This window comes from Hyla sarda, chromosome 7 (assembly GCF_029499605.1).
Source record: "Hyla sarda isolate aHylSar1 chromosome 7, aHylSar1.hap1, whole genome shotgun sequence".
In the NCBI taxonomy this organism is placed as follows: domain Eukaryota; kingdom Metazoa; phylum Chordata; class Amphibia; order Anura; family Hylidae; genus Hyla; species Hyla sarda.
Window position 1 is genome coordinate 176697094 of NC_079195.1, and position 6000 is coordinate 176703093.

The following is a 6000-nucleotide window of genomic DNA, read 5'->3' on the forward strand; positions in this document are numbered from 1 at the left end:
ACGAGCCCGGGCCTCGCCTTCTTCCTGGTGGCTGGGCCCATTATCCCATCCCCCACCCCCGCTGGCATTAGCAGTGAGTTTCCTGCTACTGGTCGCTCACCGCTTATACAGTAGTATTTCAAACAAAATATTTGATGCTTATGTTATCACACCCCAATAGCTTAACAATACATCCCTCTTACTTCACAACAAATGAATTCAACTGAGGCGCCAGAAGTGGTGGTGGTGGTGCAGGGACAAAACGGAAGCAACAGACTGGTATAACATCTGCAATAAATCTAACAAAAAAAAAACAACCCTGACATAGAGCGGCTGATAGTGGATATTGTTGGTTAATGTGAGCACCTTCTGTGCTGTGATCTATTTATACCTCTGTGGGACTTTTTAAATTTTTTTTGACTATTTCTGTTGCCTAATAATTATGTACACCTTGAATATAGGGTGTTAATCCCCTTAGGCCACACCTAAGGATATGTTCACAAAGGGGTACTTCAGTGGAAATTAACTGGTCCCAAAAAGTTTAAGTATTTTTTAATATAATTAATTTACAAATCTCTTAATCAGCTGCTGTGTGCTCCAGAGGAAGTTGTGTAGTTCTTTTCTGTCTGACCACAGTGCTCTCTGCTGGCACCTCTATCAGTGTCAGGAACTGTCCAGAGTAGAAGCAAATCCCCACTGCAAACCTCTCCTGCTCTGAACAGTTCCTGACATGGACAGAGGTGTCAGCACTGTGGTCAGACAGAAAAGACTATGCAACTTCCTCTTAAGTATACAGCAGCAGAAAGGATTAAGATTTTTTTTTAAATAGAAGTCATTTACAAATCTGTTTAACTTTCTGGAGCCAGTTGACTTGAATTTTTTTTTTTCACAGGAGTACCCCTTTAAAACCTAAAGGAAGAAGGGCATACAGGTATGCTCTTGCGTCCTGGTACGTTAGTGCATTTAAAGCATGCTCACAAACTGAGCACACTTTATATCCAGTGGGTCCGGGTTGCTTTCAGGCTCAAGCAGCAGAGTGCCGATAACAATGATCAATGCTGAGCCAAAGCCCAGCGTTGGACAGTGTATGCAATTACAAGATTGCATGTTATAGGGGACTGGAAAAAAAAAAAAAGTACAATTTGTGATGCAAAAAAACACGCCCTTATATGGGTTTTTAGGTGCAAAATTGAAAGCGTTATCATTTTTAAAAAGAGAGGAGGAAAAAACTTAAGTGCAAAAACGAAAATTTGCCTGGTCCTTAAAGGTGTATTCCATTGGAAAATCATTTTTTTTCAGATCATTTGGCTCCAGAAAGTTAAACAGATTTGTAAATTACTTCTATTAAAAAATCTTAAACCTTCCAGTACTTGTTCTTTTCTGTCTGACAACAGTGCTTTCTGCCTTCGGGTGTCTGGGCATGCTGGGAGTTGTAGTTTTGCAACAGCTGGAGGCACCCTGGTTGGGAAACACTGCCATAGCAAACCTTCAGGAGCTGTCCAGCGCTCCGGAACTCAGCTCTGGCCACGTTAGGTTTAACAAACCCCCAGCGCGTCAGGCCCGATGCTGACATCACTATGGCACATGCGCAGATGATCCTCCGGAGCGAGGACCAACTGCGAATGCGCCCATGGCGGCATCCGATTCGCCGAAAGCAGGCCAATCCGCATTCAGCTTAGAAGAAGCTGAAAGTAAGGAGGGTGCGCGCTGATGACGACCGAGGATTCCGTCGCGCGGGAGGCGGGCACATATGGAGCGAGGCCGGCCTCCAACACACCACCCTCCACGGTGATGTCCCGATGGCAAGATGACGGCAGAAGAAAAGAAACAAAGTGGTCGAGGCTAGGCAGGAAGCAAATAAAGAAATCAGCTTCCGGGTCTGGAAAAAAGGTAAGTAAAACACCACATACAGAACCGTTAGCAACGTGAAAAAAAGCCATAATAACATATAGCCACAGAACTAACTGCCAAAAGTAGGTTAAGGCAGTGGAGAACCCCTTTAATGTGCCTGGCTATCGCTTTATCCCTCTGATTTCTAATGTCGCCAATGTGCTCCAGGACCCTCTTACGTATTTCACGTATGATTTTCTGACGTTTTTAAGGCCGCAGGAGCACATCGCGACATAGACTACCCCCTTGGTACTGCAGTTAATAAAATTCCTGATCTTATATAGCCGATTATTGGGCGGTAGAGAGAGAGAGATTGAATTTGAACCATGTATTATTCACATGCACGTCAGTGACCACAGGCAAAGAAACCCGTCATTTTGTATTTACGGAGCCAGGTAGCTGCAGAGGGGGGAGGTGAAAAATGGCTATGTGTAACCATGTCCACTATGCTTCTACCCTTGCGATACGTAATTTGGGGGTATTCCCCTACATAAGGACCCAAGCCTCTGTCAATCAGGAGGATACCCCAGTGACGTTGAATAATCTCCCTCACTGGTCCAGACAAGTTGTCAAAGGTGCCTATTATTCTGCATATAGCGGGATCCTCCTTTTTGGGTTTGGGGACTAAAAGATGGTCCTAGGGGGGGTGGCTTTGGCTGTTTTAAATGCAGTAGTATAGAATGTGATCAGATTATCCCTGCTCTTTGAACCTACCCCTCAAATCTCTCGCCTGTGCCACAATTTCAGCCTCCCGTGAACAGTTTCTCCTGAGGAGATATTGGCCCTTGGGTATCCCCTTTTAAGGGGGCCCGGATGGAAACTCTCCAACCTCAGGAGGCTGTTGGTGGAGGTAGCCTTACGGTAGACTGTAGTGTTCAGACCACCATGTCCATTTTTTGAAATAGTGAGGTCCAAAAAAGCCAGTGACCGCTTGTCAGATGTATACGTGAAAGTGAGACCAATGTTGTTAGAATTTATCAAATCCATAAATTCTTTAAGTTGTAACCTACTGCCTGTCCACAAAATGAAAACATCATCTATGTATCGTGCCCATAGTGTGGCACGTTCACAATACTCTTCTCTCTCCCCGACGAACGCTATAGTCACCTCCCGCCAGCCCAGAAAGATATTTGCGTACATGGGCCCACAGGGACTGCCCATGGCAGTTCCTCTGAGCTGGTGGTAATAGCGTCCGTCGAAGAGAAAGTAATTGTGATTAAGAATAAACCTAAGAACAGACAAGATGAATTCATTATGTTTTTGCAGATAGTTAAGTCTTGTGGACAGGAAGTAGGCGACGGCTTGTAGACCTTCTTCATGTGGGCTAGAGGAATATAGTGCTTCCACATCTATACCCACTCAGAGTGTATTCTCCTCTACCTCGATCCCATCCAATTTAGACAATAGGTCCATGGTGTCCCGAGTGTATGATGGGAGGGAGGTCACAAACTGTGTAAGGACTTTATCCACATACACCCCCACATTCTGTGTAATGCTGCCTATGCCGGATACTATAGGGCGTCCTTTGAGGGGGACCATGCCCTTAGGAATTTTGGGCAGCGCATAGAATGTGGGGGTGATGGGAGCGGTCGGGCACATGAATTCATATTCCTTAACATTGATAAGCTTATTTGTGCAAAATAAAATATCAGTGAGAATATCTCTGTATCTAGTTGTGGGGTCCTGTGTCAGTACTTCATATGAATCCCTGTCATCTAGGATCCTGTGACACATACGTTTATATTGATTCCTCTCCAAAACAACAATGTTTCCCCTCTTATCAGATGGTTTGATATTGAGATGCATTATTTTCTAGTTCCCTAGTGTTTCTTCATAACTCAAATTGTTATGGTGGGTACGGTTTTGGATTTGTAAGTTTGTCAAATCTTTGGTCACAAGATCCCTAAAAATCTCTATACAGGATAACTCACTGGTAGGGGGCATAGCTTTGCTTTTGGGTCTCAAATCCTTTATCTAATGTTAATACGCATATATTTGATTTAAAAAAAAGTTTGATAGTGTGATAGTAAATGTGTGAACACTGCAGAAGATGAAATGAAGTTGGCAGAGTGTTCAGAGAATTATCGCTGGACTTCAACCAGTGATTATGTAGTGCCAGCCGCCCCTTGCTGTGCCTGATGATCATAAAGTATACCTGTGGGCAAGGCTCATTGAGATTCCTGAACCCGAGTGTGCAAAGCCAAGTAAGCTTCAGAATGTCTGCTGGACTCACACTTCTCTTTCTTGAACTATCTGCTCTGTGCTTTGCAACAGGTAAGACTTATTCATTTCCCACTATATATTGATTATGTGACCTATAGAATGCATGAGAGAATGGAAACTTTTAAAAAGCTATATGGTGAAGATACATTATTGTTCCCACGAAGGTGAAGTACGGTTACAAGAAGTCTATGCTTGTAAATTCCCCAAATGCAGATTGCATTATGATGTCTTAAAGGGGTACTAAGCTCCAAAGGATAGGGGATAAGATGTCTGATCGTGGGGGTCCCACCGCTGGGGACACCTGCGATCTCCCTGCTGCACCCGGCGTTTGTTTAGAGCATCGGGTGCAGCGCTGGTGGCTCGTGACGTCCCGGACACGCCTCCTCAATGCAAGTCTATGGGAGGGGGCATGATGACCGGTCATCACGCCCCCTCCCATAGACTTGCATTGAGGGGGCATGACTGTGACGTCTTAAGACTCTGCCCGGATCGCCAGCCATCTGGCAAGGAGCGAAGATCGCTCCATGCACCGTATGTCTGGGGTTCCACAGCCGAGATCATGGGGGACCCCTGCGATCACACATCTTATCCCCTATCCTTCAGGTAAGTGATAAGATATCTAGGGGCTGAGTACCCTAAACATTATCCCTAGCTGATTGGTTGGGGTCTGACATGTCACAATTTTCCTCACAAAGTTTTTTTCTTTGAGATAACAGTACCTGCTAATTCCAGGTCTTTTTGAAGCTCTCCACAAGTGTCCTTGGCTCTTGGACATCTCTTCTGATGATTTTTTTTCACTCCAGTGTCAGAGATCTTACCGCTATCACCTGGTCAGGGCAAATTTATGGTGAAATGATTGTCTTTCCACTTCCATGTTATGGCCCCCAAAGTGTTCACATTCAGAAGCTTAGAAATGCCCCTGCAACCAATGCCATTATTATGTTTTGCAACAATTAGGTTGTGAAGGTCTTGGGACAGCTTTTTGCTTTTGTTCATCATAATGTGTCTCGTGTGACACCTTGGCAATGAGACCTTTTTGTAGGCCATCAGTAGGGACAGTACCCGCTAATATTAAATTACACTGACAGGGGGCTGGATTGCTTGTTAATGAGTGACACATTCTGGCTGTTGTCTTGGCTTTCCATGTCTTTTTACACCTCCTTTTCTTTATGTGTTCAATATTTTTCTCCCTGTTTTATTTGTTTTGTATTCTTTGTATGTATGGCTTACTGAGTGAACTGTGTTTTGATGGAAAATACAGGTATATACTAAACAATATATCAGTGAATTGATAAAATGAATGCATTAGGGTTGTGTAGAAGTTTTGACAATGTTGCCCTCTTCTTTCATAGCTAATGAACTGAAATATGATGAAGCTTTATTAACAGTGAACAATCATCTTCTTCAACCCATTACTTTGCTTTATGTCTCAGATTACTGCTACAAGGTAAGATATTAACTTTTTTTCTAAAACAGTATTTCTATTCTGTGGCTTTGCCATAAGAATTTAAGACCTCTGTAAATTGCCCAATGCCCATAGGTTTAGGGCAGGCTACATATAAAATGTTGTGTTCCCCTTTTAAGAATTTAGCTCAAACCTTAACGGTTCAACAAAGGATTTTTCTATTTTGTCTTAGATTCTTGATGGCTACAAAGTGGCACATTGTGCTTGATTACCATTCACTCAGTTATGCTTGGTGATTGCATATTGTACTTGTTGGCATTGAACTCTTAATAGAGAGCACTGTTGTCAAACAGAAATAACAACTCAACTTCAGCAGCTGATAAATACTGGAAGGATTAAGATTTTTTAATAGAAGTAATTTACAAATCTGTTTAACTTTCTGGAGCCAGTTGATAGCGGGTGAAAAATTCTGGACATGCAGTAATTTTCCCCCTACTAAACTC